The following is a 12,789-nucleotide window of genomic DNA, read 5'->3' as shown; positions in this document are numbered from 1 at the left end:
TCAAGATTGTGTGTTGTTTTAAAAGATATATGCTAGGATTTATTTTGGGGGGAGTTTTATTGCAGATGCTGTATAGTAGGGCAGACAAGATCTCAGTGGTTCCTTCTGGCCTTGGAATCTATGAATAGTATCCGAGAATCCGAACTCCAGTTTCCTGCTTGAACTACTGAATGTTAGTGTCCCTTTTTCTTATGTAAGAGCAAAAGGGAGTGCAACAAGTTGCAAGAATAGTTTTCTTTTTTCTTCTATTAAATTCTAATTAAGAAATTAGTTCTGCTTCTCTCCCCAGGGGTGAATCCCTTATTTGAATGCTGATGCTCTTTACTGTGTTTTTGTCCTTTATGCAACATACATAACATGAAGAAATCACAAGGGCACAGAGGGGTTTAAATAACTTTACTAAACATAGAGAACTTGCAAAGTCTAACTACATCTGTGCACTGCAGCTCTGGCTCCTGGAAAAAAAAGGCAGGGAGGCTTATTAGAGGGCTTTCAAATTATTCAGAGGGGGGCTACATAATCATATATACTACATATTTTAATGTAAAAAAAATTAAAAAGTCATAAATGCATTTATATTAAACATACAATACGCTACAATTAAATCTGAGGCCTTGTCTACACTACAGGACTATTTCGAATCTACTTAAGTCGAATTTGTGGATTCGACCTTAATAAGTCGAATTTGTGTATCCATACTAAATACACAAATTCGAACTTCTGAGTCCACATTCACGGGGCCAGCTTCGACTTTGGAAGCGGTGCACTGTGGGAAGCTATCCCACAGTTCCCGCACTCCCCGCTGCCCATTGGAATTGTGGGATTTCCCCCCAATGCATGCTGGGGGGAAAAATGTGTCGAGGGTGGTTTTGGGTAACTGTCGTCATTGAACCGTCAATCACGCCCTCCCTCTCTTCCTTGAAAGCGCCGGCGGGAAATCTGTTCGCGCCCTTGTCTGGTCGGTTACAGCGCGGACGCCACAGCACTGCGAGCATGGAGCCCGCTGCGATCATCGCTGCACTTATGGCCGTTGTCAACTCCTCGCACCTTATCGTCCACCTCTTCCACAGTCAGCTGCTGAGAAACCGGGCGAGGAGGCTCCGGCAGCGCGGTGAGGAGAGTGGCACAGACCTCTCAGAAACCAGGGTACGCCGGGCAGTGGAGATCATGGTGGCAATGGGTCACGTTCATGGTGTGGAACGGCGATTCTGGGCCCGGGAAACAAGCACAGACTGGTGGGACCGCATAGTGTTGCAGGTCTGGGATGACACAGAGTGGCTGCGAAACTTCAGGATGCGTAAGGGCACTTTCCTTCAACTCTGTGACTTGCTGTCCCCTGCCCTGAAGCGCCAGGACACAAGGATGCGAGCAGCCCTGAGTGTGCAGAAGCGAGTGGCCATAGCCCTCTGGAAACTTGCCACGCCAGACAGCTACCGGTCAGTAGCGAACCACTTTGGCGTGGGCAAATCTACCGTGGGGATTGCTGTCATTCAAGTAGCCCACGCAATCGTTGAGCAACTGCTCTCAAAGGTAGTGACTCTCGGAAATGTCCAGGTCATCATAGATGGCTTCGCCGCGATGGGATTCCCAAACTGCGGTGGGGCTATAGATGGGACTTACATCCCTATCCTGGCACCAGCCCACCAGGCCAGCGAGTACATTAACCGAAAGGGCTACTTTTCAATGGTGCTGCAAGCTGTGGTGGACCATAGGGGACGTTTTACCAACATCAACGTCGGGTGGGCGGGCAAGGTTCATGACGCGCGTGTGTTCAGGAACTCTGGTCTGTTTAGACGCCTCCAGGCAGGTACTTTCTTCCCGGACCACAAAATAACGGTTGGGGATGTGCAGATGCCTACAGTGATCCTCGGGGACCCGGCCTACCCGCTAATGCCCTGGCTCATGAAGCCCTATACAGGCGCCTTGGACAGTGAAAAGGAACTCTTCAACTACCGGCTGAGCAAGTACAGAATGGTGGTGGAGTGTGCTTTCGGATGTCTCAAGGGGAGATGGCGGACCTTACTGACTCGCTCAGACATCAGCGAAAAGAATATCCCCGTAGTTATTGCTGCTTGCTGTGTGCTCCACAATCTCTGTGAGAGCAAGGGCGAGACCTTTTTGGCCGCTTGGGAGGTTGAGGCAAATCGCCTGGCTGCTTTTTACGATCAGCCAGACACCCGTGCTGAGAGAATATCCCAGCGGGAAGCGATATGCATCAGGGAGGCTTTGAAAGCGAGTTTCCTCGCAGAGCAGGGTAACCTGTGACTGTCCACTTGATTTTAAGAGAGCCTGATCATAAACCAAGTTTCCCCCACTTCCGAAGGACGTTTTAAAACTAAGGACATGTTTTAGTAATTAATAATAAATCTTTCGTTGACTTTGCATTTCTGTTTCTTGGTTGAAACATGGAAGCATTCTGTGCTGGGTAAGGTGTGCACTGATGGGTGGGTTTGCAGGAAGGGGCGAGGGGTGCCGTCTTTGGATAGGGGTTAACATGACGGCTGTGGGTTTGGGTGTTGGAAGGGGTGAGGGGTGTGGGGGAAGGGTGAGTATCTGCCCCTGGATGAGGTCTCTTTTTGGGGCTCAGGGCACCGGGGAGGATCGTGACTACGGTCCAAGTGCATGTGAAGGGAAGCCTGCCTTTACATTCGGGGACGGCAGGCACCAGGACCCTGCACAAGCATACACATCAAGGAAAGACCCGGGGCAGCATACACCACACAGACTGTCCCTGGTGCCTAGTGACTGCAGTCTGTGTGTGCCCTGCAGTTGACCCTGCAGCCAAGTCTGTAGCATGGCACTGTGGGCTATGCACTGAAATTACAATTCCCCCCCCCCACACACACACACAACAACAGAAAGTCTTCTGACACCAGAAACGTGACGGAAACAGTCAGTAACACCAAACCGCTTTTAATAATGTAGTACACAGTGGGGGGTTTGAACTTGGAGTTGGGACTGGTTGATGCTGTAAGGAAAGAGCTTGTACAAATTTACAGCGCGAGAGTTGTCTCGAACATTATCGGTGTGCTGCGGTGCAGGGACAGTTCTCACGGCCCCTACCGCCCCTCCTTCTTGTAACTTTGGGTGAGGGGGGGACAGGACTTCCTGGCGTTGGAGGGCGGTTGCAGATGCACTGCAGGGGGGCTCTCTCCTCCTGCCTGCGGTCTTGCAGAACATCTACAAGGCGCCGGAGCGTGTCCGTTTGCTCCCTCATTAGACCAAGCAGCGTTTGAGTCGCCTGCTGGTCTTCCTGCCGCCACCTATCCTCCCGTTCCAGGTGTGTGCGATGCTGCTGACACAGGCTCTCCCTCGACTGTCTCTGCTCTGCCGCCTCCGCTCTGGAGCTGGCCATCAGTTCCTGGAACATCTCGTCCCTAGTCTTTTTCTTTCGGCGTCTAATCTGAGCCAGCCTCTGCGAGGGGGATGCCGGGGCAGTCCGGGAAGGAGCCGAAGCTGTGTGATGCGAAAAAGTAGGTGATTTCCTTGAACAAATACATGTTTGCCAACAGTAAACACAGTCTAGTCAGTTTCAGTTAAGAAGACCAAAGAGGGAACCAAGTCTCAGGAGATCTCAGAACTAGTCCGAGATTTCGGAATACGCTCTCATTGGCGGCGCCATTGCACTGGATAGCGCACAAGCGAGGAGAGACAGCTGCATCCCTCTTGCACAAAGTCCTGGTAAGCCTTACAGTACAGAGTGCTTATCAGTTAGTGCTTAGCTGTGCTCTCCTGCTGGAGGCAATGTGCAAAGCAGAAAAGATGACCGTTTTGCGGCCCCTCCCGCCAGTGCACGGGAAAGATCACTGTATGCTTTTCCTCTGTGGCCTCCAACACGTGGCTGTTAAGCGAGGGTCATTCTTATGCAAAGTAAAAGTCTACCATTCACAATAGTAACAGTACACTAATTCCACTAATTAGATGCAGCACTTCCACAACGACATCACCCTGAGGCGTGTCAGGCGGACTCAGAGAGAGCGGATGCTAACAGAAGCCCTGCACAGACCAGGACCATACGCTGCCATGCTCGTCTAGGCGATGGTCCCCCTTTACCTGAGGATGGCCTGGCGCGGAAGAGTGTGCTTCAACGGAGCACCCAACAAGGCACCTCTACCAAGGAACCTCCTGCTGAGGCTTTTCCAGCTGCTCTCTGAGAGCTTTTTTGAACTGTCCCCAGAGGACTATTGCTCCATTGCTATATGTGTAGACCTGCTGTTTGTATAGTTTCATATTTAAAAATTTTTATATAGTATTTCTATTTTTTATATATATCCCTGTTTCTTAAAAAAATAAATGTTTCCCTGTTTGTAGCACTTACCGCCTGATCCTTCCCCTGATTCCGAGTCCGGGTTAACGGGCGGGGACGGTTGGTAGGGGATCTCTGTGAGGGTGATGAAGAGATCCTGGCTGTCAGGGAAAGCGGGAGTGGGTTCGATGTCGCCTGCACCGTCCTCAAAAGACCCTTCCTCATCTTCCCCATCGGCGAACAGGGAGGAGGAACTGTCCCGGTACACTATTCCGTCCTCGGAGTCCACCGTCACTGGTGGGGCAGTGGTGGCAGACCCACCTAGAATGGCATGCAGTGCCTCGTAGAAGCGGCATGTCTGGGGCTGGGCTCCGGAGCGTCCGTTTGCCGCTCTGACTTTTTGATACCCTTGTCTTAGGTCCTTCACTTTCACGCGGCACTGCATCGCATCCCAGCTGTATCCTTTCTCTTTCATGGCTTTAGAGACCTTCTCGAAGGTCTTCGCGTTCCGCTTGTTGGAGCGCAGCTCCGAGAGCACAGACTCCTTGCCCCACACAGCGATCAGATCCTGGACTTCCCGGTCACTCCATGCTGGGGACCTCTTTCTATTCTGGGATTGCCCGGACTCCTCTGCTGGAGAGCTCTGCATCATTGCAGGTGCTGCGGAGCTCGCCCCGATGTGCAACCAGAACGTCAGATTCAAACCGCCCAGACAGGAAAATGAATTCAAATTTTCGCGGGTCATTTCCTGTGTGGCTGGCCAGAGAATCCAAGCTCGGACTGCTGTCCAGAGCGTCAACAGAGTGGTGCACTGTGGGATAGCTCCCGGAGCTGCTAAGTTCGATTAGCATCCACACCTAGCCTAATTCGAGCTAGCCATGTCGAATTTAGCGTTACTCCACCTGCCGGGGTGGAGTACCAAATTCGAACTAAAGAGCCCTCTAGTTCGAATTAAATGGCTTCCTGGTGTGGACGGTTGAGCGGTTAGTTCGAATTAACGCTGATAAATTCGAATTAAAGTCCTAGTGTAGACCAGGCCTGAGATGATTTACAGCTCTCTGGATAACGTCTTGTAGGCATCACAACAGTATCTGGAATAGTGTGTCTGTATTTTATGGGGTAGCTGTATCAACAATATTTTCCTGCTCTGTACTGTTAGGGTCACTTGCAGTAGATAACAGGACATGATGTTTACAGATACCATTACAAGTAACCATCTGCTGCTGTATTGTAGCTGTGGTATTTTCAGTGGATGTCACTGATGTAGAACATACTGCAGATCTTATGGTGATGGCTAATACCTTGCACTTCTGATGAACAATACCACCCTGCTTGAACAGATGAATTAACAGAAACCTTAAAACAATAGTACCGTAATAACAGCCTTGAACCCGTTATATGGGATCTGGGAGAACTACAAACCAGTCACAGAGAAGGATAGGCAGCACCAGATTTTCAGACCATAGACAAGGATGTGCCCTTTCTCCTTGAATAGGCTTCTATTCTTCCTCAAAAGAAGATGAACACCCCAGTTAGGAGGACTGGTAGACTATTAACCTTTCAGTTTAGTCATGCACCTGTGTGGATTGCTGGAAGCCAAAATCAAACCTGGGACCTCTGGATCTGAAAGCATAAGCCTCTACTGCCTGAGCTAAAAGAGTCTGTTGTGGTAGTCAACACTGTAGTAGTCCCATCAACCTCTATATGTAGTCCAGCCACTACTACAAGGGGACAGCACACCACACAGCATGGGAGTGGATTACACAAACAGCCCTCTCCTGCCTTATGAGGGATTTAAATGCTCACCAATTTTCACTGAAGAAATGAAAGTGTGCTCCATATGACAGGATTCTGTGTACTTTGCTCTCTGGTGTGAAAAAGTAGAAAAATGCCACCAGTTAAACAGCAGCTGAATTTTAATTCAAAGATGGAAGCCTCAATTCTGCAAGGTAAACAAGCATCCTCAATTCCCAATGTGATTTAACCCCTCCTCTACGTAGTGCAGCATTGGTGGGGAATGCCTTTTCAATGCTATATATCTTGTTTGTTGTATCTCAATTTTGTTCCCCTTAAATGTTTGTTTTATTGTAATGTAAATAAAATTGTATAATTATTTGTAAGTATTTGACTGCTAGGACATGGGTGTTTTTAAATTGGGTCACTATTGTACCACTTTACAGAACATCAGGAGAACTGCGTTGAAAAGCTTCCAGTGGAACTGTTTCCCATTGAAAAATTCAGTTTAATCAAAAGCAAAACATTTTGTGGAAATGTTTGCAATGACATTTTTGATGAAAAAGTTATGTTTTCAGTTTTCATTTTGATTAATTTTGTTTCAACTTGTATAATATTAAAATACTGCATTTAAGATCTATTCCATATATTATACATATTGAAAATGCCTTGAAAAACATTTCAACACTGTCAGAATGAAGCGTTTCTGTGGCTTCAAATTTAATTTTTTCAAAATTTTCCTTTAGAGGATAACTTTAAAATTTCAGCTTTTTGTTGAGATTTGGAACACTTCCTCCCCCCCACACCCACCCCCAAATGTTGGAATTTCCCATGGAATAGAAATTAGACCAGATTTAATTATACATATTTTAGAAAGGAAACAGAGCCCTAGAGACATGCTGTGATAACACATGTTGTGTAAATGATATGCATGGCTGGGGCAGTTACTTCTCAGGGTATGACAAGGTCCTTCACCAAAGGCTCTTAAGCAAAGTAAGCTGTCATGGGAGAAGAGGGAAGGTCTTCTCATCGATTGGTAACTAGTTAAAAGATAGCAAACAAAGGGAGGAATAAATGGTCAGTTTTCAGAATGGAGACAGGTAAATAGTGGTGTCCCCCAGAAGTCTATACTGTGCTGAGTCCTATTCAATATAGTCATAAATGATCTGAAAAAAGGGGTAAACAGTGAAGTGGCAAAATTTGCAGATATAAAATTGTTCAAGATAGTTGAGTCCCAGGAAGAATGCAAAGAGCTACAAAAGGATCTCTCAAAACTGGGTGCCTGGGCAACAAAATGGCAGATGAATTTCATGTTGATAAATGTAAAGTAATGCATATTGGAAAACATCATCCTAACTATACATATAAAATGTTTGGGTCTAAATTTGCTGTTACCACTCAAGAAAGATCATGGAGTCATTGTGGATAATTCTCTGAAAATATCCACTCAATGTGTAGCGGTAGTCAAAAAAGTGAACAATGCTGGGACTCATTAAGAAAGGGATAGATAATAAGACACAAAATATCATACTGTCTCTCTCTAAATCCATGGTATGACCACATCTTGAATAGTGTGTGCAGATGTGGTTGCCCCATTTCAGAAAAGGTATTGGAAAAGGTTCAGAAAAGAGCAACAAAAATAATTAGGGGTATGGTACGGCTGCCATATGAGAAGAAGATATTAATAAGACTGGGACTTTTCAGCTTGGAAAAAGACAACTAAGGGGGGAATATGATAGAGGTCTATAAAATCATGACGGGTGTGGAGAAAATAAATAAGGAAGTGTTATTTACTGCTTCTCATAACACAAGAACTAGGGGTCACCAAATGAAACAGGCAGCGGGCTTAAAACAAAAGGAAATATTTTTTCTCCCCACAATGCATAGTCAACCTGTGGAACTTCTTGCCAGAGGATGCTATGAAGGCCAGTACTTTAAATCCTAATGGCCAATATATCAACTGATTTCTGGTCTACACTACAGATTTACATAGGTATAAATACATAGCTCAGGGGTGTGAAAAATCCATGCCCTGAGCAATGTAGTTATACCGACCGAACTCCTGGTGTAGACAGAAGAGCTTCTCCTAGAAGAGCTTCTATATTGGCTTCTCCTAGAAGAGCTTCTATGTTGGCAGAAGAGCTTCTCCTATCGACATAGCTACCATCTCTCAGGGGGCTGGAATCACTATGCCGATGGGAGACCAGTCGCCTGTTGGCAAAGAGCATCTTCATTAAAGCACTGCAGTTGCGCCAGTGCAGCATTTTAAGTGTAGACCTGCCCAGAGAGATGTTAGAATCTCCTCTCCTGAGGATGCTAGACCCCTTGCTGCAAACTAATGATGTCAAAACTCTATGGGCTGTTTCACCTTCAGGCTTATCCCCGAATAGTGGGTGGGATAGAGCTGTACAGTTCCAAAGAGAGCTTAGGAAAGTAATTGTGACTCACTCTCGAGGTTTTCCCCTACTCCTCTCTTGCTTTGACCCATGGACAGGGACTAAAATACTTCCTCTTATCAGGGTGCAGTTCACTCCTCCTTTACAGTTGAGCAGCTCTGCTAGCTGAGGTGTATGGGGGTAAGGAGATGACTCCATTCCAGGAGGCAGGAAGTATATTCTCTACGCTGATGAACACTCTTGTCAAATCATGAAGCCTCTCATTCAACCTCGTTTCTCAAGAGGAATGTATACAGTGATGAGAGAGCTACTATGTTCTTGTTCTTTCTACAGCTTTTCTTTTTATTAGCAAAAACATCTTTTTAAAGGCATACATTGTATGCCTAGGAATGATTTATTTTTGTAAAGTCCTGCCTACAGCTAAGGGCAATATGATGAATGAAAGTAGGTGGAAGTCCCCAGGAATACTGGATCATCCTTTCTGTGAAATATGTATCTCTTGCAACATTCATCACAGAGTAGTGAGGTTCTGCAGACAGCACAAAGAAGGCTTTGATATAAACTAAATCACTGAGAACAGGAAGATTACAAGTACTCCCTTCCTAAATATTATCAGCATTTGCAGAGACATATACATGAAAGGACAGAGAGAGAGCCTGAGAGCTGTTTGTTAACGTAATTGTATGCAGTGTCTGTGTGGGTGAGAGAGTGGCTTTCCAATTCACCCTAGGACAATGGTTTGCTTCTAAGGGAGGCCAAACTTTGGATTGTGATGTCTGGCTCATTAATCAAAAATCCAAACTTACAGCAAAAAACAGACACCATGATCAGGAATGCCATGATCAGGAGTTTTGGATAAACTGTCTGAATCCCAAAATAAATCTGTTCTCAAAACCAGTCAGAATATAGGACACTAATACTGAATCAACTTCCATACAAAACAAAAACTCCTCTGGTGGGAGTAGTCTATTGTAATTTAACAATAGAAAATCAATATAGTCATTTAGAAAATGAATATTTTGGGTGTACATGGAAGGTGCTTGGATACCACAATGATTGGTGGTAGTACAAAATTATGAGAAAAAAATACCTGCCTGCCATGCTTGGGGCGGCAAAAAAGCTAGAGCTGCCCCTGACTGCACCAGTCTGAGAGATTGCTTGAGTGGCAGGTAGATGAACCTCCCTTAGAGATTGTAACAAGACCATAGTGTTGTCCATAGAGGCCAGGAAGGGGAAAGGTGAGGCTAGCCCTGGAGTAGTCATTATGCTCCCATTGTGCCTGACTCCTATACAGGGATACAAGCTGGGGAGGTAATAAAGGTAATAATTGGAGATATACCAATCTCCTAGAACTGGAAGGGACCTTGAAAGGTCATTGAGTCCAGCCCCCCGCCTTCATTAGCAGGACCCATTTTTGCCCCAGATCCTTAAGTGCCCCCTCAAGGATTGAACTCACAACGCTGGGTTTGGCAGGTCAATGCTCAAACCACTGAGCTATCCCTGCCCCCTGAGTGCAAGTATGAACAAATGAGCTCATAGGTAGCAGTAGGAGGCCTTTATTCTGTAACATCTTTCTTTTCCCTTGATAAATGCTCCTAATAAAAAGAGCTTCTTTGCTGTCAAAAGCTGAAGTAAATGTAGTCCCAGCTCAAAATATTAAGTTACAGTTCAAATAGGTCTCCATTTTGACATGTTATGATTAATCATAGTTTTGGAATATTGTTTACCTATATTTAATTATACCCATTGGAACTGTGTTAATGACCATAGTAATCATCTGTGTCAAATAGTTGATGCAGTCTACCTGTTTTGAGAATGTCAGATACTTTTCTGGAAGAGAAAGGAACAAGGACCATTTGTTTTGTAAATTGTTTTAATTTTGCTCTTATTAGACCATTGGTGCCTAATGTTGTACAAATATAGAAGTAGATATGATCCCCCAAACAGATAGGTAGAATGTGAATTCTTTGAGGCAGGGAACTGAAATGTGCTTTCCCCTCTTGTTCTGATGGTTGCTAAATTTGACTGAGTAACACAATTACTGACCTTTTCAGAGTAATCTCATCCTGAGGAAGAGTCAAAGGAATACTGCTGCTAATAGAATTTGAACTTGAAAAATTTACATAATAAGGCATCTGTTATCAAATAATGTAATTATGGGTGATGCCAGATATGTATTGCACTTTTCTTGGATATTATACTCGATTGACCACAGAGCACTAGTTTTTAATTCCCAAAGAATGTTAAATATCTTGTACAAAAAAAAAAAATCACCACCACCACCAAACTCCCTATACAATATAAACCAAACTTCTCATATAATATTCCCATAACCGAGAATGGGGAGAGGTACTAATTAACTATCTGCTTTCTTGCAGTTCACTTACTTCTTACTGCTTTCTGGGATTTACTTAGAAGTAAGTTTACTTAGACCTAATATAAGGTCTAAGTAAACCTCCAGAAACATAGTGAAATTGTGTATATTAATTATCACCTATTTTCTCTCCCCCACAGCTGTCCTTCCTCTTTTTTTTTTTTTTTGGAGGGGGGGGTCACATATGTATATTACATCTTATCTCAAATTATGCTAATGCTCCTCAAGGTGGGGACAATATCCATCTGTTGGTCTTTTTCTCATAATTTTGTACTACCACCAATCATTGTAGTATCCGAGCACCTTCCATGTAAATAGAGTGGCAATGACAAAGTTGCTAGTGGCCTTCATGGAGTTTCTAGTTCTTCTCCCTTTTTGAGTTATAGAAACTTCTTTTTTGAAATAATTATATTTAAAGCATAGTGGTAGATGTCATAAATGGGGTTTTGGTGAGAAACTTTATTAAATAGGAAGGTTAACAGTATTTCCTAAAGGTGGTCAGATTAGATGAAGCCAGAATCTCCCCTGGAAGTCCATTCCACTATCAAATCCCCTGAGCTGAAAATGTTTAACTCCTGGCTCTGATGCACTTCATTCTTGGCTTTATGCTTTGCATTATCCCAGAGGACAGCAACTTCCATGCTGCTCGTAGAGGGAGATGTGGCTTCCTGTCAAGTTGTGATCTGATATGTTAGTGGCTTTGAAGATTGACCAGTGTCCTGAACTGGCAGTGGATGAGAAGTGGGAGCCAACTGAGGGACCAGGGCACAAACCCAATGTGCTTACCTGAGCAAAACTGGGATGGATATAGACAGCTATCGTTTGCCCCATACTTTGCATTGTCTTCACGTTCATCTTCAGATACAATGAATTGTAGTGTTCCAATATGGTGGTGACAAATGCATGGATCGCTGTGGCCAGGGCTTCATCTAGCAGGAAGAGCTGGTGTTTTTTAGCAAGTTGGAGGTAAAAGGAAGCGTTTCTAGCCACTGAAGCTGCCTGCTCATCCAAGTTCAGTGTCCTCCTCAGTGTTTGTGTAGCATCTAGCACAATATGGGGCTCCAATTTTGAGTGTAGTTTTTAGGCACTACCACACTATAAATACAGTCACTTCTAAAGGCTCAGCTAGGATATTAGTTACATGACATGCATTACTGCATAGTTGGTAAAATCAGCACTGTGATACAGCCACACACAGTACCTGAGATCAGAGTTAGACCACTAGATGGTGCTAAAGATACTAATGGTGAATTCAATCATGCAAATTAGAGACAGGGGAAGTCCTGTACAAGATTGACCCTTTTCTACTAGTACCCTAACACTTATATTGGCCAATACCCCCAAACCCTTTTTCTATGTAATGATCCTAATTAATTATTCAGTGTTTTATTTGGTGGGTCCGAAGGAAAATTCCATACTAATTTCTACAAAATTACTGTTGGAGGCAAAATATTTGACTGACTATATAAATTTTGGGCCAGCATTTTCAAACATGAGTGCCTAAATTAGGCATCCAACTCAAATTTGAAAGTTTTAGACTTTTTTGTGGGGGACTGGGCGGAGGGTGGAGCGAGAAGGGGGTGGAGGTGGAAAAATGTAGTGCAGACCTTACTATCGAAAGTAAGACAGTATTGAGAAGTGACACCTTCAGGTCGTTTTATACTGAAGAGGTTTCTTAAAATAAGGAATTAATTTTTTTTGAGTTAAGGGAAATGATTCATTATGAATTATTATTTGATACATTTTGTCATTTTGTCTCCACACAGATTGAAAGTTTCTCAAATTCACTCATTATTTTGAGAGAATTATTTTATTGTATGCTCACTTGTGAGCAATTTGACATGAGTACCTGGTATGTGAAGTCTGAGATTTAAGCTGTGTAAAATTAGTTACTTAAGTCATGAGGTACATTTCTGTTCCTTGATGAGATAACTTTTAGAATCAGATTGTCCAGTGTGTGTGTTTATGGCAGGTGAATTTAAATTTGGCATCTGGGAATATTCTCCAGTATGTGCTTAAAAATGCTGTTTCTGTGAGCA

At 44.2% G+C, this 12,789-nt stretch overlaps 1 protein-coding gene across 3 annotated transcripts in view; it reads left to right on the top strand.

Annotated features, from left to right (window-relative positions):
• KCNH8 (potassium voltage-gated channel subfamily H member 8) overlaps nt 1-12,789 on the top strand; it is a 371,011-nt gene that overhangs the window by 107,252 nt on the left and 250,970 nt on the right. The window lies entirely within an intron of this gene.

Source organism: Mauremys mutica, chromosome 2 (genome assembly GCF_020497125.1).
Source record: "Mauremys mutica isolate MM-2020 ecotype Southern chromosome 2, ASM2049712v1, whole genome shotgun sequence".
In the NCBI taxonomy this organism is placed as follows: domain Eukaryota; kingdom Metazoa; phylum Chordata; order Testudines; family Geoemydidae; genus Mauremys; species Mauremys mutica.
The sequence above is the reverse complement of the archived record's forward strand: the minus strand, read 5'-3'. Positions and strand labels throughout refer to the sequence as shown.